The following is a 25,680-nucleotide window of genomic DNA, read 5'->3' as shown; positions in this document are numbered from 1 at the left end:
CATATTGCTGCTGGAAGGTGGGGTGGGGTTAGCTTAAGCTTCAACTTTTCCATTTTCCACCTTGCATGTATCTCCACATCCAACGGGCATGTGCAACAAGGATGTGTGGTGTATTGCCCACTTCTGCTGTGACTACACCAATGTCTCCCACCTATTCACACTTCGGGCAACACCCCCTTGTGTGTTCCTCAGCCCCCACCAATGATCTAATGTGAGAAGCATCCAGGTGAACACCTTCCTACTTACATAGGCAAGCCCATTACTCTCACATCATGCCTCAGATGCCTAAGCTGCTAAATGAACTCAGGCCACCTGGGCCACAGTTAAGGCTTTATCCCTCTATATCATGGTGCAGCTGCTCCCTTACTCTTTTAAAGGGAAACAATCCCCATACAAACAAACTTTTCTTCCCAATTAGTGCTTGAAAAGGAAATGATAGTGTAATACCACAAACTAATCATTTATAAAAACTTGAGCTCAAGAAAACATTTGCCTAATCTCAATGCATTCTAGCCAGAAATACAGATGGAATTACCTATTTATGTGATGTTTATTTTGAAAGCGCAAAAGCAGATACATTACAAACAGTAATAAGTCAAGTCAAAAAACATGTGCATATAATTGCACTTAACCATAAACTCCAACAGTTTGCCTCCAAGTTACCAGCTGAGTACATTCATGCAAAGAAAGAAAATAACACTTATCAATAAATAAGTGATAACATGTTGCCAAGCTAAAATGGATAGTCTGCATTACTAAATATGACATTTTAGACCTTAAAGCAGGTGGTGATACACAGGCCCAGTGTGCAGAAGTCCTGACGGTTGTGAAGAGCTGGATGACTAAACAAAAGAATGTGTGTTTGCCTGGCTTGCAGGGAACTCCAACAGCACCAGCTGGTGGTGGAAGACCATTTAACCCCATTGGGGTGAGTGAGGGTGGAAGAAGCTTATTCCTAATCATTCATAGACAAGAGTCCTGTAATATGTCTAACATGAAGGACCCTCCTTAAAGGGGCCTATTATAGATGGACTTGCAAGCTGCAGTACCAAAGGATCTAAGGATAGAATGAGCAAGGGAACCTCTCAGACTCAATGCACACATGGCTGAATTTTACAGTACTGACTTTCCAAATATGACCAGACTCGCCAAATGTGACCAGGGCTGAGACAATACTGCTTGGTTAAGGTATACATCAAAGACAAAGTGGGCATAGTATAAATGTTCACAGTTAAAATACTAGTCAGGAAAACTCATCTAGTTAAATGGGCTTCGACAGCCAGCAGGTTGCCTATCTGCAGGAAGCAAATGAGAACAGGAAAGTAATATTTGATAGACAATTGCAATAAAGTTGTGTAAATAAACTTACCATGACAGTAGATGTTTGAATGATCAGTGCTACTAATAGCCATAGCTATATGCTAAATACTACTATTTAAAGTTGTTAAAAGTAGTCAGTCTCTCATTTTACAGAAATATGTTTTCATTCTACAACAATTATATTCGGAATTGTGTCAGAAACACTCAAACCATTTCAGAGTAACACTTCTGAGTTGTTAGTGCCTAGTTACATTTTCTGAACATGGTTTTACATACACTAACTTTAAGATGAACAGAGGAAACAGCGAGAAGTATTTTATTGGTTAGGGATGATTATGTGATTCATTTGGTACTTCTTTTAAACTTGGTTTGTGTACTTGGTTTTAACTCTGATGATGTTCTGTTGAGTAAAAAGAACGAAAGCGCTCAGTAGTTAAAACTTGTGTCTGGAACTCCTTCCATACTTGCTTTTGTAGGACTGTTTGAGGTTTTTGATTTTTTAATTCTATGCCGCATTTTGCTGTTATGGATTATAGCCTGCCAAGGATATAACAGATGGTGGCTGTAACCGTAAATTATGTACCTACGCACAAACTGGTCAGCAATACTCATATTTATGGGGACAAGATAAGAAAGTATTTATGACTACGGATTAAAGAGACTTCTGTTACGGGATCTAAGGATATGTGGGAACAGACTAAGTAAATGATACTACAAAAACAGAGAAACTGGAAGCTCTTGTTTATGGACAAGGATTGTAAGATACAGCAATGAAAATGTTTTAGTCCCTTTAGTTTTACATTAAGGTCAGGTAAACTTTATCAACTACAGAAGTTGTGGACAATAATTAGTAAAGAGTTGAAGGAATTTATATGGGAGGGAAAGAGTTAAGTGGGATAAGTTGATCTTTTCAACAGTACAAGGCTGTTTAGGATAACTCAATATTAAAGGATATTTTACAGTCATACAGTTAAGGCTCATATACATAACACAAGCAGAAGGTTATAATTCAAAGTGGAAAAGGATGATGATGAATGAGTGGGAAAGTTCAAGAAATAAGGACAGTGTGGGATTTTGGATGCAGATCCTTAAGGAGAATAGTAACAACCATACAGAACATTGCATTCATAAAGTAAAAAAAAAACTATTTAAGAACTAAGTCATCATGAGAATGGAGAAAGGACATGTTTGCCAATATGGATGAATGCAAGCAGGGGTACAGAAAACAGGCAAGGAGGAGCCATAAATTCCCAGAGAAATATGGCAAAAGAACCAAGGCATTGGGAGCAAATAATTACAGAGGGAAGGTAATAAGAGTGGAATGAGGTCAAAAAGACTTTTGGACTGCAGTCTAGAGACCATCTTCCCAAACAGGGAATGAGTGTGTGTAGGCACAGAGAAAGGGATAGAGGAATCTTAAGTAAAAGACTTAGTCTGGTACCTTTTTCAGTTTAATCTAGAGCAGAAGCTGTTGTTAAAAAAAGAGAAAATTAGTGCGGTATATAAAATACTGCACGATAACTATAAGAATAAATTGGAGGAGGTTAGACAGACTGGAAAAGCAATTTACAAGAGAACAGTGGGAGAGCATATGTATGGCTTCCAAATATGCAACGTCTAGAAGGTTTAGAACACTGGTGGTGAACCTGTTGGGTTTGGTGTGTCAAAATTTTGCAAAATGCCTAACTTGACTGCTTGCATGCCACCCCCACCCCCCACCCCCAAACAAAAACAAAATAAAATAAATAAAACAACATGGCTCTCAATACATCAGGAATAAATCTCAACAGAATCAGGGACAAATCTAGAAATAAGAGGCATGGACAGTTTTAAACTACTAGTACTATTAATTTGAGACACGGACAGAAAAAAAATGAACATGAATTAATGTACATTTTCTGAATTAAAATTAGTCTATAAATCTATCGTCATTAAATATAAAAAGTTGCCAGTTTTAGGCGGGATTAAGAGAGACAGTTGAGAGGAATGTAAAACAGCACACTCCTAGAAATGCAGACTACTTGCCTCTGAGAAGTGTAACAGAGAAAAAGTCAGCACTGCCCTTTGCAGGTTATCGAGAAAGTACACTGAAATAGTCTGAGGATAACAACTTCCTTACCTTTGCAGCAGTGTTGTTGAACTGGCTCCTGGCACAAAATTTGATGCACTTCACACAAGCAACAAATGTAAAAGCAGTTTCTTTGGTAACTCGAGTGTTGGTGAATGCTGGTGTCTCACACAAAATGTTGTGGCATGTCACCTTTGACACGCATGTCATAGGTTCACCATCACTGGTTTAGGATTTTTGCTTGGAAGTACTTGGATAGGTATTTTTATACGCCAAGCAGACTCAAGAGGATTTTTCCTCAGGTAGACAGCAAATGTTGGAGATAGATGAGGAAGAACGAGGTAACTGAGAACATACATTTTGGGAGTATAATGAGTTGGCACACTTTAAAAAATCCCTTCAGAGTACTAGGTCAGATATATTGGGTGAGCAAATGGCTGTAATGAATGATTCTTTTGAGCTGGGACAGAATATTTGAATTGCTTAGACATACTATTACCTTGTTTTATTCTGCTAGCTGCCCAAAAATGTTGAAATGTTTTTTTCTTTTCTATTAGGTTCATAGGTTTATAAATTAGTACTAAGCTAACTGCACTTGCGAGCCATTTTAAGCCTAGCAAATTATCCCTTGTGAGATTCAAACCCTGCACCTTGTGTTTGTAAGGCAAACACCTTAACCATTAGGCCACCCTCGCAACCAACTTATTAACGCAGGTTTGCTTATATCTTGGGTGATAATTTAATAAATGTGTTTAAAAAAAGGAACATAACAGCCATCTAGCTTCCAAAGCTTCAGAACCCCTTCCACATGCCCAGTAAGTCAGTCAAACTGAGCTGAGCTGACTAAAAGATAGGTTTGGGAACCAATTCCTTCAGAGAATTCATACCAAAAGAGAGAGGGAGGCTGAGCCCTGAAATGACAATGTTAAAATAAAAAAGAAATGTCCACACCCTGGCATAAACACCACACCAGGAAACAAAATGAACAGATGAAGGAAGCGGCTACTGCAACAGTGATCATTAGAACATCTGTTATGGTAAGTTTACTTATACAACTGTACTATTCTCAGCATATTGATCACTACTGCATTAGCATGAGATATATGGGTAGATTGCCCGAAGGGTCCAGGACCCCCTGAAGAATGGTCCTAGGAAAGCCTGATCTAGACCTAGACAAGGAATCAAGTTTGTAGTACTTTGTGAATGTATGTACATAGAGCCCAGCTACTACTACTAGAATATTTCAGGAATGCAACCCTTTCCAAAAAGCCATAGACGAAGCCAAGGCTCTGGTAGAGTAGGGTTTGACCCTGCCTGGAACAATTTTTTTTGTAATGAATACAACAAAAGGTAATAGGCTTGGACAAACATTTGGAAATAGTTTGCTTTGACACTGGTTGTCCCCTCTACTTACCTTCACAAAAAATGAGCAACTGATCTGAAGAACTAAAAGATTTAGTTCTGTCAAGACAGTATCACAGTTATCTTTGGACATCCAAGTTATGGGGCATCTTTTCTCCTTAATTTTTAAGTTCAGGAAAAAAAAATCTTTGAGATGGAAAGTTTGGCTTAATGAAAACTCGGATTATACCTCTCAACATGGAAACATCAAAAATCTAGACAAAGGCCCATGACAAATACGTACAAATCGGTACGCTTAGTAACAAAATAGGCATACATAATTATGTAACCCCACCCACTCCAATGGAATTGTGGGATACAAACATTCAAACACAAACTGAAGAATAGACAAAATATTAAACACAAAATATAACCACTATGGATTTAATCAAGTACTAAACTAAAAGTGACCACCACCTAGGCAGGAAAGTAGAAGTGCCTTCAACAGTACCTAGTCTGAGACAGCAAACATGTAGAATGATGCCAGAGTTAACTGTTTAATAAATGCAGTTGCAGTAGTGACCAAAATGTATCTGTGTGTATTTGTACAGATGTCCCCCAGTTTTCTGATGTTGTAGGCTGAAGTGAAAAAGTCAAAATGTGGCTTTTCCAAAATCTGTGCTCAACATTAGAAGGAAGAATTCCCCTTTACTTTGCAGGTCATATGCCTGTGTGCAGTATGGGGGATTGTGGTGCATGTTTGTGTATGTGTGTGATGGGGGTCAAAACTTTATTAGCAAACAAGCATATATTCCTGTGCATGCCAGTGCTTAAAATCAAACAGAGTCACTGTTCGAACATAGAACGGAGTCTCTGCTTCCGTAGTTAAGACTGCTACTAACACCTGGAATTGCCTCCTCAGTCACCACACGTTCCATGCCTCTCATCCTCAACACAAGAATTCAGGTCAAAGCCAAAAATAATGGTGGGACACAGGTCTAAAATCAGGGACAAATTTTAAAATATTAGAAAGTCCATAGAATAAAAAAGAAAGTTTTGCATTAATGTGAATTGTCTGAAGGGTATAAAGTCTGAATGTCAAATGGCTGTCATTATTTAGGGATTTAATCCTCAATGACTTACAACAGAACTGCAGATTTTAAGAAGAACACCACAAAAGTTAGAGGGGAAAAAAATTGAACATTTTGCAACATTCTGGACAGTTGAGGGGTATGATGTCAACAGATTGTTTATTATTAAATAAGGCAGTCGCTCACAAACCAATGCCAAGTACTTAAGTTGTCCATGTAGCAGAGTGAAAGATCCAAACCAGGGACTACACACAGCCTGCTGTGCTGTCTGGCACTTTTGATTCTCCCTTCCGTCTCCCTAAACCGTCAGGAGGTATGCAGATTTTGTACTGTTTTAGGCAGGTATGTATGAAAGGGGGTGCACAGCGGTTTCTAACCTTCAAATAAATCACACCTGCTCTCAGTTTTCCTCAGTCACCAACCAGCCCTAAAACCTCACAAGCGTACAGCAGACTGCAAAGGATTTGCAGTAATAGATCTTGACTTGCACTAGTTGCCATTAAATCATCCCTTCAGCAACAGTTCTTCAGAGTACATTTGATTGAATATTAGCAATATAAAATATGTCCTGACCACTCCAGAAAAACAAGACATGTTTAATGCCATATTCTTTCAGTACTTATGAAGACGTTTTGTAGACCTCATAATTGTACATTGGTTTAAAGACTGACTAATGCGCGTTTTTTTTTTTTTTTGTTTACTTACCTGGAGGTCATAAATTTTCTCATCCTTGGACTCTGGGAGTGAGACACGGGTGGGTGCTGGGCAGACTGGACTCTGCAGAAGTTTGCAGAACTTAAGTTATATTGTAAACAGCTTCACTCATGCTCACTGCTGCGCTGCTATTCAAATTAACAGGTAATCACAGTGTCTCCCCAACTAGCTGGTAGTCTTCCTCACAACGCTGATGTCATCACACATTCCCCTGCGCATTGATGATGTTACGGATACACAGAGATGCGTGGTGACATCAGCCACAAATTTTACTTCTAAATTAAAAAAAAAAAAAAAAAAATCAAGAATTGAAGGGGCCACTAGGGATTTCGTGGCACCCCATCACTTTGCCCTCAAAACTGGTAAATATCGAGGAATTCAGTACAGTTGAGGGGTATGACTCAGATATCACTTTAGGCACAGAAGGATTAATTGTCTAAGAAACCCTGTCTCTGTGTTAAATGAGACAGAGTTGACTTACCACAAGTGCTTGTACCTCAGATATCCTTCTTACAAAGGTCACAGCAATCAGTAAAACTGTTTTTCATGTAAAGAACCTCAAGTCTGCCAGATAAGCTGGTTGAAATGGGTTTATATCACAACATCGAAAGACCAAAATATCAAAGCAAACAACATCAAACACAGAACATCAAATGCCAAAAAACTCAAAAACTCAAAATTACGAAATCAGAAACCTCGGAGTGACACAGTTGGCCCTTCCAAAGTTACAAACCCTGACATCACTGAGAAATGTTTAATGTGAGTAACGTTTGCTACGAACAACTGTTTTATAGCAGGATATATTACCTCCACTGTGGTGCGAACCCGGAGTTGGTATATTTAAGTAGGGTGTGTGTGGGGGGGGCACAGCCCCCCACATTGGAGGGTGTGGGAGGCAAAGCCCCCCACATAAGGAATACTTTCTAGCTTGTTTGTGTATTTTCAGTTGAGCAAAGTAGAGTATTACATGTATATGTTTGTAGGGTACTTGCATTAGGTGGCTGGGTTGTGTTTTGACAGTTAAGGAGGCGTGTGTTGTTTGTTATGGTTAGGTTTCAGTTTGCATGAGTGAGCTGATGGCCAAGTGTTGCTTTTCATAGCTTCTGTTTTTGAAATTTTGTGCTTTCGAGTTTCTTAGCATTCAATGTTGTTTGCCTTGATATTTTGGTCTTTCGATGTTGTGATATAAACCCAGATGAAATGGAGCAAGTATTAACTTCCCTAACTCAAAATTAAGATTGCAGGGAAGGGCAACCATTTTTTTGGTGGCTTCTTATGCAAAACCCCTTTCAAAAACATTCTGATGTAAAAATGCGGTGGAAGAGAAGGATCCATGGGCAAATATGTTGAAATGACCGATACATGAACCTTGACAGAAGAGTAAGAAAGGCCATAAGATAGTAACTTACACACATTGTAAAACCAGAGAACAACTAGCCCTAAAAGGGTACTGGTTATGTTGCTGGCACCAACTAGAACATCTTTTCCATTTAATATACAATTTTCTAGTAGTAAGCTTCCTTACCTCCATTAGTATTTGTTGCACATCCTCAGTAAATAAGTACCTAAAGATAATTAAGACCCTATCATCCAGGCAGTCAACTGAAGTTAAATGGAGTCAGAGTGCATCTAACACCCCCAATCTTATGTGGTTACATTTGCATCTGGTCACCTTCAAAAGAAGAGTGAATCACTGCTGTGTGGGCCAGAATGGAGTCACCAAATGATCTTGGGGGATTCCTTCTGGATCTTTAGAAGTACCCTTGATAACAGGTAAAAGGGTGGAAGAGCTTTCGGGAACATTCATGCCCAAGCAAAAGGGTATACATCTTCCAGGCCTTCTTTCATCGAATCCTGGAACAGTAATCTTGACAGCTGATTGTTCAGAAAAAGAGGCAAATAGGTCTACTTGAGAATCTCCCCACAGATGGGTGAAATCTTGGAAACCCCCCTGATCTAGTTTCCATTCATGAAGGTCTAACCTTTGTCCTGCTCAGCTTGTCTGAGACACAGTTTTGCTCTGACAGAATGTAGGATGCCTGTAGAGTGAGACAGTGCTGTGAAGCTACATCCTAAGCTAACGTGGCTAGTCAGTAAAGGGAGTATGACCTGGTTCCCCTTTCCTTGTTGATGTAAAATTACTCTGGCATTGTCTGTAACATGAAGAGGTCCCAAGGACCAAACATAATTCAGAGAATTGAGTGCCTTTATTAGGGCAAGCCATCTCTTTTATATTTATATGCTTGCATCTATCCTTGTGTCCCAAACACCTTGCACTTTTATCCCTCCTGAAACTGCTCCCCAAAGAAAGCCTAAGGTGTCTGTAGTGACTGCCTGCTTTGGAACAGGAAAGAAGGGAAACCCAAATTTAGGGATATTTGCTGTCTCCATCAAGTGATTTCTCTTTTGATAAACTCCAGCACTCAGATTTGAAGAGACAAGGGATGTTAGTGCTGGGACCGAAGAGACATCAGGTATCAATGCATATTTCTCATGTGGGGTCTTGACAGGGCATCATGAGAATCAGATGCAATGACACCCAAAATTCTTAAGTACTACCTCGCAGTGACAGAAGTCCTGGTGGAAAACCTTAGAAATCAATTTAGATATAGATCTATGTTTTTCCTGCAGAAGAAAAGCTCTCTGAACCGAAGTATCTGGCTGACACCCGAGGAATATCATCCCATATGGAGGAGTCAAAAAGGACTAGAATGTTCTCTTGGAACCCCAGCTTGTGTAACATATCTCTCACCTTTGTGAGAGATTCCTGTGAAAAAGAATTTGCAAAGGTAAGCAAGTCATGTAAACAGGGAAAAATGTGGATACCCTGTAGACTACAATACCTATAATAACTGGAGCTAGACACTTTTTGAACACTCTTGGTACAGTGGATAGTCCAAAGGGAAAGGCAGAGAAAGAACATTTGTGTAAAATCTTACCATAACCATAGATGTCCTTCTCTTCTATGTTGCAGTATTCTTTACATATGGGTTGTATTCCACCCATCGACATGTATATAAAAGCTTAGAGTCACTGCCTGTATGTGGGACGTTGCACGAAGGCACAGACAAAGTCAGCTATAAAAGGGACATCTGCATGTACAACCTTCAGAATAAGAAAGCACCATAAGGAAAGGATTCCAAAAAGAGCCTACAGAGATCATCCTAGGAAAGAGCAAGTTGCATGGGGAAGGCGGGAGGGATAGAATACTGCAACACAGAGGACATCTATGCTTATGGTACGATTTTGCACAACTATTCTATGTCCTTCTGTTCAATGTTGCAGTATTCTTTACATATGGGAGAGTGCCAAAGCTGAAAGGGACCACAGGACAGAGGTAGAGTAAAGGAAAAGCTATGAGGAAGCATTTTCCAGGAATCCATGAAGGACTGCACTTGTAAAACCTGCTCTGGACCAGGAAACAGTGTCCAATGTGCAATATTTCATAAAGATATGAACAGATGACCAAGTGGCAGCTTCCAGGATGGAATGAGCATCTAGACCTTTAAAGAAGGCCCCTGAGGATGCCACTGACCTAGTGGAATGGACCTTAATGGATACAAAGACTTCCCATGGAATTCATGGCAAAACACAATAGTCTTAGAGATCCATGTGGAAATGGTTTGTTTTGAAACAGGCAAACCCAAAGCCCTGGGATGAAAGGAAACAAAGTTGGTTAGACTTCCTAATAGACTTAGTTTTGTCAAGATAAAATCTGAGTTGTCTATAAACATCCAAGGTATGCAAAATCCTCTCACTGGGGGTTTGTGGAGAAGGGGGGAAAGATAGGCAATTGGATGGAATGATTAAAAGGCAACTTATTCACCACTTTGGGCATGAAGCTTGGATTAGTTCTCAAGGATACTCTGCCCTTATGAAAAACTAGGAAAGGAGGGGAAGCCATCAATGCCTGAATCTCAGATACCCCACCTAGCAGATGTTCCGGCTACTAGAAGCACAGTTTTCCATGTGCAAAACGTTAGAGAAGCAGAATTTGCTGGTTCAAAAGGGGCCCCGAGTAGGTTTTTCTAACACACAGTTAAGATCCCGAAGAGGAGGAACTGGTTTCATGGGGGGGGGGTCTTAAATGTAGGATGCCTCTAAGATAAAGCTTAAATTCTAACCTGGAAGCTAAGGGGGGGGGGGGTTAAAGGCAGACAAAGCTCAACAATGGACAAACTGAGGAGTAGGAAAGACCACTGTTGAGCAAGTTACACAGGTAAGAAAGTACTAAGGGAATGTCTGCAGCAAAGGGATCCTCTTTCCTTTTTTTGCCACCAAATGGAAAATCTTCTCCACTTGAAAATATAAGATTTTCTAGTTTTGGGCTCCTTGGCCTCCTGCAAAACCCGTAGGACGCCCTTAGAAAATAGTTCCCTAAAGGGAATCAAAAGTTGATCACCCACAAGGTTAGCTGTAGGGTTGACACATGGGGGTGAATCAATGATCCCTTGTACTGAGTGAGCAGGTTCATCTGGTGAGGTAACTTGCAGTGATGACTTTTGGCTAATTGCAGAAGAGGGAACCAGTGCTGTCTTTGCCAAAATGGGGTCACCAGCAATATTTTGTTTTTTTCCTGTAGAATTTTCAGCAGGATTTTCTGAATTAAGGGGAAGGGGGGAAATGCAGAGAGACATCCCCTTCCATGAGAAGGATAGAGCGTCCACCTTCCACCCTTGAGGGTGAGGGATCCTTGTACAAAAGCAAGGAAGTTGGCTGTTCATAGTGGAGGCAAAAATATCCAGTTCTGGAGTACCCCACTGATGAACTAGATCCAGGAACACATCCCTGTGAAGCATCTGCTCGTGAGATTGTGTCATAGATCTGCCTAATGCGTCTGCCACCATGTTCTGAGCCAAGGGAAAGTACACAGCATGTAGAGTCACTTTGTACTGAGTAGCCATTTCCCAAGCCTTGATGGCTAGGCAGCAGAGGAGGTTAGAATTTGTGCCCCCCTGCTTGTTTATATACCAAAGGACCGTGGTATTGTCTGTGAGGACCTTGAGAGGTCCAGGCTGAAATAGAGTGTGAAAAGTCTGTAGAAGCTAGAAGTAGAGGCCTCATTTCCCTGATGATATGTTCCTTCCTTTGAGAAGGGGATCAAAGAACATGAACTTTCCTGTAAGCAAAGGTTGCGCCCCAACCCAACTCTAAGGAGTCTGTGAAGAGTTTCTGAATTGGCTGCGGTATCTGAAGAGGTAGGCCGGGGTTCTGACTAAGCTGTTGCATCCACCACTGTAACACTTTTTTCAGAGAGGGAAGCAGGGGAATCGAGACATCCAAGGAATAAGCATCCTGGGACCAAATTGTCTTCAGAAACCACTGGAACTTCCTCATATGTAACTTTGCAAAGGACAGCATGGGAATAGTGGAGGCCATAAACCCCAGCAATCTCAAATTCCCTGGCCATGACAGGAGGAGGAGGCAGAAGAGCCTCTATGAAGGTCTTGAGATAAGTTACTTTCTCCACAGGAAGAAAAAACATCAAGTCTGTGCGGAACCTGTACCCCAGGAAAATATCTTGACTTGGTAAAAAGGATGATTTTTTTAAAAATTTGTTGACAGACCCACGGCCTGCAGAAAGGGAACAGTTATGTTCAGATGCTGGGCTAATAAGTGTAGACTGTTGACCAGAAATAGCAGCTCGTCCAAGTATGGGTAGACTTGTAGGCCTTTTAGCCTTAAATAGGCAATAGCTGGGGCCAGGCACTTTGTGAATACCCTCAGAGCAGTAGAAAGGCCAAAGAGCAAAGCAGTAAACTGATAATGTGAAGAATCCACCAAGAAATGCAAAAATTTCCTGAAGTGAGGATGAATAGGGATATTCAAGTATCCATCCTTGAGATCCAGGGAAGATAAGAATGCTTGAGGAGGGACCAGGGGAAGGAGAGAAGGCAGGGATAGCATTCTGAAAGAAGGCACCACTAGGAAAGTGTTTAATATGGAAAGATCTAATATAGGCCTCCAAGGACCATTTTCCTTAGAACTAGAAACATCCTGGAGTAGAATCCCTTCCCCAGTTGGTTTGGAGGGACTGGAAGGTGTCTTGATGGGAAAGTTGAGCAAAAATCAAGGGAAACAGCTGACTGGGGGAGGGGGGGGTTGAGGTATTCCCTGAAAGGGGAGGGTGAGTCTCCCAAGTCAAAGTATCCACTTTGGATAACTGAAATCACCCGGGAGTCCTGAGCGACTTCCATCCAAACAGAAAGACAGTCAAAGAGAGAAAGGAGGTATGACTTGGAAGAGGGGGAACAGCATCACAGAGGACTTTGTCTGGGTTGAAAGGGCTGTTGAGAAGGGGCAACAGCAGCATGAGTAACCGCCTTAGCCTCTGGGTGGCCTAGTTCCAGAAGGAGCAGAAGTGGAGGAGCGAGCAGGTTTCCTGACAAAGGGAGTATTGGCAGGAAAGTCCCTATGAAATTTTGGAACTGGAGAAACAAACAAATGTTTTAAATCCTGAACCTCCTTACACTTTCCCTGCAGTATTTTAAATAACTCTGCAGCTACTTTGCCAAAAGAGGGAGGAATTATCTAGAGGATCGTAAAGCAATTTTGCCTTTATGTCATTAGGGAGTGCCTGGAGACGTAACCAGGAATGCCTTTTAAGAACAGATGCAGAAGCTGCTGCTATGGAAGAGGCCTCAACTGCATCACAACTATGCTTGATTGAGTGTCTAGCTACCTGGGAAGAGGCTGATAAAAGTGAAAGAGCCAAAGATTTAACTTCTGATTCAGGAAATGGGGAAAGAGCCTGGGTAGCCTAAGTGAGCAAGGCCAAAGCATACCTAGACATGTGTTTGAAAATTTAGAGCCCTGATAGCTAAGGTGGAAGACAGCCATGAAGTTTTATCTGAAGTAATAGAAACCACAGCTAGGTCAGCTGAGGAGCATTTAAAAAGAAACTTACAATCCCCAGGGACCTTACAGAAGCTATCAGGTCTTTTAGGAGCAGGGGTCTGTAAGTCAGGGGTCTTAGACACTGCCTTAAAGGCATCTAAGCAAGCTGGCAGGTGGGGGGAAAAGTTTCCTTGAATAGTCATTCTTGCTTGTTGGACTGTTCTGGTTTTCAGGGAGTTCTGAATTCTTTTGTGTAGCCCCTACCATTTCTAATTAAACGTCTGTTTAATCGCACTTTGTTGAGGCTGTTTATTTATTTTTACCAAACAATGGATGATAGGTTAGAGAATCCCTTACAAAGTTTGGAAAAGGAGGGTTGGAAAAGTTTGAGAGATTTCCTTTTGTCATACTTTTTGACAACCTTTGCAGCAGGTGAGTAAAACACAATCATTATCCAAAGGAGAATTTAAAATCTCATTTTAATATAATCTGGGAGGTTCTAAAAATGCAGCCAAGCAAACCTCCTTAAAACAGCAACAGTGGCCATTGCCCTGTAAGAAGTAACAATGGACTCTAGACTCCTATGCAAGCTGTAAACAATGAGTATTGACTTGTACAATCGAAACAGCTAAATTATTTAAAGCAGATTTTTCCTCACAAGAAGAAACTGCGGACAAGCATTCTTCATATTTTCACAATTAGTCAAAATAAACTAACATATGAGCCTAACAATTCAAAATTCCAAAAATCAAAGTTGCACTTTTTTCCCATATTTATCAATAATCTTCCCATCATTATCATGAAGTGCAGGATTGAAATTAAGTAAATGTTAAGAAGCAGTAGGCTTAACTAAAGCTACTGGGCCAGGTTTCATAAGACTGTATAAAAACTTAAAGAATGAGGAACTTTATACATTTTATCTGCCCTTTTAGGAGCAGCAGGCTATCAGGAAAATTACCTGCTGTGACACAGACATCCTCCAAAGCTAACAGAACTGGAGGACTTGGTGAAGGTTCTGGAAATTCCTTCTGTAACAGTTTGCAATATTTTCTGAGGAACGGAGAAATCACAGTGTTCTCCCTCTGAAAACAATGGCACATTCTGGAAACAGTTTCAAAGACGAATGAAACTCTCGCAGGCAGAATCAGAACTTGAGCTTTCTCCAGAGTCTTGAATCAGAAATTTGAGGAGAAAACACTATTTGTCATTTCAACTTCCTGTCCAGATTCAGAATCTTGAATCTCTCAGGAAAAGAAACATCCCTCTTTCTATTATCAGAAACCACTTTACAATAAAGATCTATGGCCTGAATTAAATGCTGATCCAGATACAGCAAAATTTGATGAGGACAAGTAGCAGATACATGTTTGGTTTTCTGTTTTTTTCTTTTCTTTTTTTTTTTTTTTTTTTTACAGGAAAAGTGGAGCAAACAGTATTAAAAATGGCAGCAGCAGCTCCTCCAGGGATGGGCACAATATTCTCACAAAACAGGGAAGTCTTTCCTGTTTCCTCTCCCAGGACCAACAAGAGTGATTCTCCCTTGCCCACTGAAGGGACCTGAACAACTGAAGAATATCTGGCTAATCCCCAGTCCACAGTGGCTGTAGGTGCTACATTAGAGGGATCTGGGATAAAAGATGAGTGATCTCAGGAACAAATAATGGACACAGCAGTCACCCACTGCGGCTGAGGCAAATTGCTAGTCTGCTGTGGCTGCAAAGGCTGCTTGTTTAACTTTTTTTATTTTTGTGGCTAGCAGAAGGACAGACTGTGGGACCAGTAGTTTATTCCATGGTCAAGATGGAAAAGGTGCCTCCTTTCTGGGGATAACAAGCAGCAAAAGGTTTTTGTTCTTTCAACAGTATATAGTTCTGCTATTATTCTGTTTTAGAAGGGATATGGGGAATGCTATAATAAACTGAACAGTTTGAAAAATGTAACCGGAGCTCAAACTAATGTGTATAACTGCAACTGAGGAAAGGCCATGATGATCAACTGTTACAAAGTACGAATAAGCTGTTAGGAGGAACAATAAACAATACTTACACCAGAAGTGAAGTGCATTATAAGTAATTGTAACTAACAAATGTTTGCTTTATCAATTTAAGCATGGAATGTAGATGGCCATATAAGCACAGAAAAAAAGAAAGAATACTGACTTATACAAACAAATGTAGTGTGCAATTTGTCATGCTGTAGGAGATGCATTAGGATTGAAATGAACATATGAGGCTGATAATGATTTCAGCGGGGAAACTCAACAGAATATTATCATCAAAGGAAAATGGGTGCTATTAAATTTAAAGGAAGAGGTGCTCCAATTATGGCAGAAAAGGAAAAAAAAATGACAATGAAAGACTTGTGGCAGTGAGGGGATACTGGAAAAAAATGATGGAGTTTAAATGAATAATGGAATTAAGAGAGCAAGAGAAGTGGGAGAAAAGTAACAAACTAAAAAGTCTGTCAAAAGTTAAATGTTGCAGCAAAAGGGGACATTTATAGATTAACAACAACTGTGGGGTGCTAAGAGCACAATAAATGAGCATTTGGACAATATGCACGAGTTTAGGAAAACTGCAGTTAAGCAGTTATTTTTCTGGCAATAATGTCACAACACTGACTTTTTTTTTTTTTTGCAAAAAGACTCAAGACATCAGAAAGTGGAAAGAGCGAAGATAAATTATGACAAGAATGTTAAGTAAGACTCCTGAAGAAATAAAGACATGCTGGTAATTTTTATGAAAATCAATGTAGAACAGAGTGTGGAAAACAGAAAAACATATTTGGAAGCTTTTTAGCTTGTTGAAATGGAAGTTCAACAATTAACAGTCAAGACAGATAAAGGGATAAATAAAAAAAATGACAGATAACTAGCAATGAGAAGTCTCTAGGAATGAATCCAATTCCTACAGACATTTGAAAGTTAGGAGAGAGGAGGCTGCTGAAGATTTGGAAGGCACTGTTTAATAAGGTTCTGAAGTGGGGAATCCCTGCATCACACAAAAAAGGTAATATTATTGAAGTAGAGCAAGGACCCTACCGACACTGCCTCACACAGACCATGTCTGATTCTAAACAATGATTACAAAGCTTGTTAGCTGCAAGAATGGCAAAATATTATCAAAGCTGACAAATACAGATCAGCATGTTTTTGTGGAAGGGAGATAACATTAACAGAAAGATGATAATGATTCCAAGGGAATCAGAATTGTACAAAAAAATATATTACTGTTTTTTTTTTTTAGTTTGCATCTACAAAAAGCACTTCAACTGGTTTGCTGAAAATTCATCAGAAGGGCAATGTTAGTGTCTGTATTACCAACCAATGCAACGAGAACATATGACAGAAAAGAAGCAAAAATACAAGTGGGTGGAGTCCTTTCTGACAACTATGTTTCAATATTGGGATAAGGCAGTAGTGATGGACCCCATATCCTTCTCTTATTTGCTACATACTTGGAAACGTGGCTAAAACTGTAAGGGACTTACAAATTCTGGGATACAATTGTATGGTAGCTGAAGAAATTTAGCCTTATTTGCAGATGACAGTATCTTGCATTGAAAATTCCTTAATATGACAAGTGTTGTGGGATATTTTAAGACAGTTTCATGTACTTTCAGGATATAAAACAACAGAAGATAAAGCAAAGGCTATAGAAGCAAATTGTGTACCTATACATGAACTCCAACTCCAACTCTTACCACATCTCTTAGATAATAACCTTCTAACCCCTACTCAACACGGGTTCAGACCAAATCATAGCACTATGACAGCCCTACTCTCCTATCTTGAGACTGTTAATAAAGCACGCAACTCTGGCCAAATTGTCTCCACCCTACTACTTGACCTCTCTAAAGCCTTCGATACCATCTCACACAGCCTACTCTTAACTAAACTTTCACAACTTCACCTCTCTCCCTCATCCGTAAACTGGTTCTCTAGCTATTTATCAAATAGATTCCAAGCTGTAAAATGGAAAAAAGCCACTTCCTCTTTTCTTAGTACCCCTACCGGAGTTCCCCAAGGCTCCATTCTAGGTCCCCTCCTTTTCAATATATTTATAAACGACTTCCACAAATCCATTCCATTCTCCAACATCATCCAATACGCAGATGATTCTACTATTATCTGCTCTGATACATCTCCCTCTATGCTCCAAAAGCTTACACAAGAAGCTTTTTCAATTACTGAACACTGGATGAAAATAAACCACCTAGCTCTCAATGCCTCCAAAACAAAACTAATGGTATTTACCCCCTCAAAAACTACCCCTTTCGATACAAATACATTCTCCATTACTAGCAAAAATAACTCATCCTTGGAACTGGTGTCTGAAACCAAGCTACTTGGTGTCCAAATTGATAACCACTTTAACTTCAACTCCCATCTACAACTAAATATCAAAAAAACCCATCAAAAACTAGGCATGCTCTATCGTCAAAATCAATTCCTTACACACTCCTCTAAAAGCTCTCTCTCTTCTTTTCTAATCCCCTCCCTTCTCTATGGAGCTCCCCTGCTAACCAATCTTCAGTCCTCTCTAAAAAAACAACTTTCTTCATGCTATAACAAAATCGCTAAATTCGCAAATGGCCACAGGTCCTCCACCCACCACTGCACCTCTCTCCAACCCCTAAACTGGCTTGAGTTACCAAATCAACTCAACTACACTCAGTTAAGTCTAGCCCACAAGCTCATACTCAACCCATCTCTCTGTCCCTCCCTGTCCTCTGCCTTCCATATGCACCTACCCAATAGGGCTTTAAGGTCTAACAATCAAAACCTATTAGAAGTATTCAAACCAACTCGTCCACCTGGCAAAAACTTACTATCCTTTAACCTAGCTCGCCTCTGGAACTCACTCCCACCATCGCCAAGCACTACTCTCAATCATAACATGTTTAAAAATCCCTTCATATGCATCTAAGGTCCCAGTGGGAATGCTCTTGCTCCCACCCTCATAAAAGGCCAAAGGGAATGCTCCTGCTCCCACCCCTCATAAAATATGATTTTCTCATCTTCCTTCACACTCATGATACCTGATTTTACCTTATAAGCTTGTTCCTTACTACTCAACCACTCTGATTGTGTAAAGCAACATCACTTCTCTCTAAATAGTATTGTTTGAACTGCTAAAGATCAAGTTTATATTTTTTAAATATTTTGAGTATTGTTTGTTGTTTCCTAAAAGACTTAACTCATATGTTTTATGTCTGTACTACTGTTTGTTGTTTCCTAAAAGACTCAACTCATATGTTTTATGTCTTATACTACTGTATTTATCATGACACTGTTTGTATGTACTTTGTATTGCTTGTGGAGCTTTTCTCCCCAGGACTCCATTGAAAACGGGTTCTCTTGACCCAATGGACTATCCTGGTAAACCAACTGCAAATAAATAAATAAATAAAATAAATAAATTAGGCCAGCAATACTCATGTTTACAGGGACATGAAAAGATGGAGTATTTAGTAATATGGATTAAAAATGACTCTGTTCTGGCAGTTAAGGGTATGTGGGAAGAGATCAAGTACAGAATTACTTAGGTTCATAGGTTGATACTAGGCTATCTGCCCTAGGGCATTTATAAGCCTAGCCAGAGTGTGTTTGGCTTTCGCCACCCTTTTAGATTAGTTGACTGTGCCTCTGTATAGTAGGTCACAGAAGATAGCCCTTTTAAGGTTAGTTTACTGTGCCTCTGTCTAGTAGGGACACAGAAGAGATCCCAGGGGTAAACCTATGATCTCCCATCCACTCGTCAATATTTCTCTTGAAGAGGGTCATTGAGGGGCTCTGCCTAACATGGATTGGGATTTTGTTCCAGAGTGAGGGGAGCCTCTGGGATATGAATCTGTCCCTCCAGCATGCCCTATTTATTTCTGTGCTGAGGTTTAAGTCCCTGGAGCGTGTAGCTTTAAGGGATTTGGATTTCCTGAGGTGGAGCATGTCCATTAATTCTGGTTTGGACATGGCTTTATACGTCAGGCACAGATTGCCTCGGAGTAGGCGGTAAGCAACTGAGTAGAGCTGGAGTTTCTTTAGCCTAACTGCGTAGGGCATCTGTTTGAGTCCCTTAATCCTCTTGGTGAGGTACTTTTGGGGTTTTTCCAGTTGCTGCAGGTGTCGGGTAAGGTACATCCCAAATGGGACATTGTATTGAATTATGGGCCTGATGAGTGATGAGTACAGGGGCACAGTGACCTCTCTTGATCTAGATGTGAACCCTTTTGTGATAAGGTGGGCTATATAGAAGGTCTTTCCAACCACTTTGGCAATGTGATTGTCAAAGGAGAGATTGCTATCTACTTGGGTCCCCAAATCCCTAATTACTTCTTCCGTACGTAATGGATTACCACCTATGTAGTAATTTGTGGGCACTTTGTTTTTCCCCAAAGGGGATGACTATGCACTTTTTGGCATTTAGCTTTAGGCCATGGCTCTGGCACCAGTTATCCATCTCTGTGAGACCCTTTTGGGGGATGCTTGTGTCAGTCGGCGAGTCGATTATGGCAACCAGTTTGCAGTCATCTGCGAACTTGGTCAGCCATAGTCCTCCTGTGTTAGCCTGTACCTCAGAGAAATATATACCGAACAAGTGAGGTTCCAGGACTGAGCCTTGTGGGACGCCACTTGTAACTGGTTTAGAGTCTGACATGGCACCTGCAATTCTGACCATGTGGGTTCTATCCCTGAGCCAGTTTGCAACCCATCCTGCGACATAGGGGGTGATATTTAAGCTGGTGAGCTTATTTATGATGCCCGAGTGGGGTATTGTGTCGAAGGCTTTTGCGAGGTCCAGGTAGGCTGTGTGGACTACCTTCCCTTCATCTATGGCCTTGGTGACGGTTTCAAAGAAGTCGACCAAGTTCAAGAGGCAAGATCTGCCCTTAAAGCCGAATTTGGTAGGATCCAGTGTTTGGAGGTTCCCAATGTCTTTGTTTATGAGTTCCATGATGATACGCTCCATAGCTTTGCAGACCAGGCTAGTCAGGCTTATAGGGCGATAGTTCCCGGGGTCCGTTGTGGCACCACCTTTGTGGAGTGGGACCACTGTTGCTGTACGCCATTCCCTGGGTACATATCCTGTAGTAAGGCTGAGATTGAACAGTGACTTTTATGTGAGGGTTCAGTTCTTCTTGGAGCTCGTGTAAGACGCAGCCCGGGACACCGTCCGGTCCCATTTATGCTGTGTTTTTTGCTTTGGAGAGGGCAGCTCTCACCTGTGCATCTGCGATGTCAGGGAGGCTACACTCTGTTGGGATAGACATTCGCTCTTTTGGGGGGGAAGGGGGAGAGAAGTTTGCACTGAACCTGTTTGCCAGGATGTTGGCAATGTCTGTAGGTTCAGTGTATTTTTTGTCATTTTGCACTAACTCAGAGCATATCTAGGAGTTGCCACCCAGGCTCCTGACATAACTAAAGAAGGCCTTGCGATTATCTTTAGCGTCTTGTGCAATTTTTTTTTCGAAGCTGGCCTTAGATAATTTTATGAGGGATCGTAGTTTCTTGCTAGTACTGATCAGAGATGCCTTCCATTTTTGGGATTTTGCTCTATCATGTAGTAGCTTCCTCCTTCTGTTGTATAGCTTATTTATGGCTGGGGTCCACCAGACAGGTCTCCTGCCTTTGGAGGAGTGAGTCTTGGTTTTATTTGGGATAGCACAATCCATGCATTCCTGTAGGTTTCCATAGAATGCGTTTGTAAGGGATTCTGCGGTTTGGGCTGTATTTTCCACTGGCCCGGGAGCTTTGAAGGATTCCACCTCAGTTTTGAAAAGTGTGAAGTTTGCTTTTGAGAAGTTCTTCACCGTGGTTTATTTGGCTGGGGGTGGGGATGGGATATGGATGTCCAGTAAGATTAATTTATGGTCAGATCTTACCAATGAGGGGTATACCTCTGGTATGGAACATAGAGTCCCCCATGTTGGTGATGATCTGGTCCAATATGTTTTCCCCTCTTGTGGGAGTGGCGACCAGTTGTTCCATAGCATTTGAGTTTATAAATTCTAGGAACTGTTGGGTGAGGGTATTGGGGCTTGAGTAGTGCTCCCAGTCTATGTTTGGGTAGTTGAAGTCACCTAATATGACGGTGTCTGGAGAGACCTTCATATTCTCCAGTGTTCTCAGGAAAGCTGAGTGGGGTTCCTGAGTTTGGGAGGGTGGTCTGTAGCAGGCTACAAGCTGAAAGGCAGTTTTGCCCACTGTTAGTTGCACATGGATGGTCTCCGATGCTTCGTGCAGTGCCACTAACCTGGAGGTGTGGGTATCTTTGATGAATATGGATACTCCCCCCTCCTTTTGTGGTTCGGTCCAAGTTTTGGGGCTGAAAAGCATGGTATGAGGTATAACCTGGTAGTGCTGGGGTGCTCTCGGGAGCCTTGAACCAGGTTTCTGTTACTGCACAGAGATCGATATTCTCCATACTGAGGAGAGCCTCGGGTGCATGCATCTTGAGGTTTAGACTTCTGGCATTGAGCAGCATTACCCTTAGTTTATTTTTCCTTGTGTTGTCTATAGAGGTGGGTTTGTCTTTTGAGCTTTGCCTAAAAAAGGCACTATGGGGGTGGCAAGAGCCTTAGCCAATATTCGAAAGCCCAGGGGTGACAGGTGCAAGCCGTCCCTAGCGAAGCAACGTGGCTTGTCGAGCATGTCATCCCAGGCTGACAGACACTGGATCCCCTTTGAACGACACCAATACTTTACTCAATTGTTAAAATTGATCATTTTGTCTTTATACTGTGGCATCATTCTTGGTGAGGGTAAGATGCTACTCAATGTCAGGGTCATACCGCCTGGGCTACATGATCAGAGAGCTCCTCTAGGTCTCTTTTCATGTAGTCCAGGGAGGTACGTCTCGGTCATTCACACCAGCATGGACAATGACAGAGTCATATTTGTACTTGCTTTGGAGTGACCTGAGTGCTTGTGTTATGTGGTGGATCCTGGCACCCAACAGGCAGCTTACAAAGACCTTCTCCTTGTTCAGCCTGGTGAGTGGGACGTCAGTGTGTCTGACAATAGAGTCACCTATTACAAGTGTATTAGGTGTGTTGTTTAGCCTTAAGGGCTGTGACTGTGTGGCACACTGACTTTCTGAACTATGTGATACGTGGGTATTGTTGTGGGGTAGCAGTTGCGTGGATGTCTGCTTTGGAGGTCTCTGCTGCTTGGGCAGATTTTTATTTAGAGCCTCCGAGTATGTTTTTGTGTGTTTATGTGTTTGGTTTGCTGTTGCGATAGGTCTACGGGAGACTGGATTTGTGGTGTGTGTGGTTACCTTCTCCTCCTGACTGACTGCGCTAGTACTGGGTTAAGAGAGCTCAGCCTTCAGTTTGGCTATATAGTTGCATCTCTCACATATATTTGAGCTTGTTGGGAGGAGGAGAGAGTGGTCTGTGTACATAAGGCAGTTGTAACATTGCCTGAAGATTCCCAGATTCACCAGCTGGACTGGAGAGCAAACCCGGAACTGAATTTTGGACATGTCAGAATAGTATAAGCAACTACTTTTTGACTGATCAAAAAGGACCAATAGGAAGCCAAGTACTTAAAGGGAGTATAAGAGGGTGTAGTGCTTTAGTTTATTAGTGATTACTTATACGAGCAACTGCAGGGCTTTAGAATAAAAATAAGAGTGCTTACTTTGAAATTTAAAACAGTTCTAAGGGAAAAAAGTGAAGGGCAGACTTTGTGGAGCCGGGAATAGTTTAAACCCATTTAAGCGGTGCTGCGCTATGCGCAAAATTGTGCAAAAGCGCGCAAATGCGGGTTTTAAAGCAGGGAAACTGAAAGAGCTAGGAATTGACCCAAAACAGCCAATAAGCTACTAGTTTCAGGGCCGAGACCATTCCTCCAGGGACAGATAGGCTGCTCAAAGCTCCCCACTCTCACCGGTGAACAGAGAAGCTTCCTCCTATCCAAGTAAGGATATGGGCAACACAGGAAACTATACCACAGTCCGGAATTCAGCAAAACCTGAAATCTGGACTAATCTATTGCAGCAAAGGCAGAAAAAGAGAATATTTTTTTGTTTTTGTTTTTTTTGTTGTTTTTTTTTTTCAGGAAACGGCAGAAAAACACACAGAAAACACTGTAAATGCTATAAACAGGCTAGCGCACTTTAGTGTGTAGCCTACAACAGTTATACAATACAAAAACAACTTAAATTGATATAAAACAAGTGCAAAAACTGTAAAAAGCAGAAGGCAAATGCAATTTAAACTTTTTAATGCACAGATCAGTTAGAAATTCATGTTTTAGGCAGCAAAAGGCAGTCGGAGCAAAAAAACAGAGAAAAAAAATACTAAAATCTGGAAAAGTCTCTCTTGGGTCTCTCTGTTGCCTGTATCACTCTGCAGGACACCACGAGTAGCTGTGCAGAGTTGTAAACTGGTATAAAACCGTGCAAATGCAGGTTTTAAAGCAGGGAAACAAAGAGATAGGAATTGACCCAAAACGGCCAATAAGCTACTAGTTTCAGGGCTGAGACCACTCCTCCAGGGACGGACAGGCTGCTCAAAGCTCCCCACTCTCACTGGTGAAGAGAAGCTTCTTCCTATCCAAGTAAGGATATGGGCAACACAAGAAACTATACTACAGTCCGGAATTCAGCAAAACCTGAAATCTGGACTAATCTAGTTCAGCAAAGGTGGGAAAAGAGAATTTTTTTTCCTCAGGAAACAGCAGAAAAACACACAGAAAACACTGTAAATGCTATAAACAGGCTAGCGCACTTTAGTGTGTAGCCTACAACAGTTATACAATACAAAAACGACAAATTGATATAAAACAAGTGCAAAAACTGTAAAAAGCAGAAGGCAAATGCAATTTAAACTTTTTAAAGCACAGATCAGTTAGAAATCCCCTTTTTAGGTGGGAAAAGGCAGTCGGAGCAAAAAACAGAGAAAAAAATACTTAAATCTGGAAAAGTCTCTCTTGGGTCTCTCTGTTGCCTGTATCACTCTGCAGGACACCACGAGGAGCTGTGCGGAGTTGTATACAATACATTTTTTAAATCACATATTCGCTAAAAAAACTGGAGTTTTAGGCAGAATTAGTTAAGACAGCAAGAAAAGCAGAGAAGTGATCACTCCAAAGTCACTCTTTTGTCCCTCTGCTGCTGTAGACTCTGCAGAACACCTGGAAGACATTTGCTGAGTGGAATGCAAGCGTAAAAACTGTGCAAATGAGGTTTTTATAGCAAGGAAATGAAAGAGATAGAAATTAGCCCAAAATGGCCAATAAACTACTAACTTCTGGGCTGAAACCACTCCTCCAGGGACAGACAGGCTGCTCAAAGCTCCCCTCTCTCACAGGTGAGCAGAGAAACTTCCTCCTACCCAAGTAAGGTAATGGCAACACAGTAACTTGTAACACAGCTCTGGATTCAGCAATAACCTGAAAACTGGACTATACTAGTTCAGAAAGGCGGGAAACAAGTATATATTTTTTTCTTTCAGAAAATAGAGCAGATACAATCAAAATTAGCCCAAAATGGCCAATAAACTACTAACTTCTGGGCTGAAAAATAAATAAAAGACTAGATACTAAATGGCCATAGGCTATAAGACACAGGCAGTGAAACTGTTTTTAGCCTTTTTAGTCCTGTACTTAGGTCAGACATTTTTTTATTAGACAAAGGAAAATATATGAATGACAAAGAGTTGAAATAATTTATATGGTTAGCAGAGAGAGCAAGAGTAAAGTAGGATAAGCTGATTCTTCCCATCAGGCAGGGTGATTTGGGACTCCGTGACTTGAAAGGATTGTTTAAAGCTACACAGTTGAGATTTATATATAACGTACAAACAGATAGCTATAGATCAAAGTTGAAAATGATGATGGCAGAATAAGGTGGTAGTATGAAGGATGCACAGAGATTAGCATTATGGAAGCAAGCCCTTAAGGATAATAGAAATATCACTTCTCCTTTCCAGTGGAGTGCAATGTAATATTTGAGTAAGGAGAAAAGTTGATACTAACATACATGCTTGTAGTTTTAGAGACACCAGTGGGGGGATATGTAAGAGAGCAAATTTCCAAGCTAGAGTTGTTTTTTCATAGCCCATCTTTTCAAGTTGAATGCTTAATGAGCACCAGAGCTTGTAGGAGCACTTACAGCTCCAGAAAATGTGGAAAAGATCAGCTTTGTGGTTATCGCAGTAGGGGCAAAAAGGTAAGCATTATGTAATAACATGCACCTTGCTCACATGGGATGGATTTAAACATCTAGCTATCAAACACCTTCTTGCCCATAAATATCTAAACTTTACTCAAAAATCCCACAACCATTTTACTGAATTTTGGAA

At 41.0% G+C, this 25,680-nt stretch overlaps 1 protein-coding gene across 4 annotated transcripts in view; it reads right to left on the bottom strand.

Annotated features, from left to right (window-relative positions):
- The window catches only part of HERC4 (HECT and RLD domain containing E3 ubiquitin protein ligase 4), a 3,175,640-nt gene that overhangs the window by 668,262 nt on the left and 2,481,698 nt on the right, over positions 1 to 25,680 (bottom strand). The gene's annotated exons all lie outside the window — the stretch shown is intronic.

The sequence above is a fragment of the Protopterus annectens genome, chromosome 14.part0 (genome assembly GCF_019279795.1).
Source record: "Protopterus annectens isolate FY-2018-M chromosome 14.part0, PAN1.0, whole genome shotgun sequence".
Taxonomy (NCBI): Eukaryota; Metazoa; Chordata; order Ceratodontiformes; family Protopteridae; genus Protopterus; species Protopterus annectens.
Note: the sequence above shows the minus strand (reverse complement) of the source record. Positions and strands in the feature narration are given on the sequence as shown.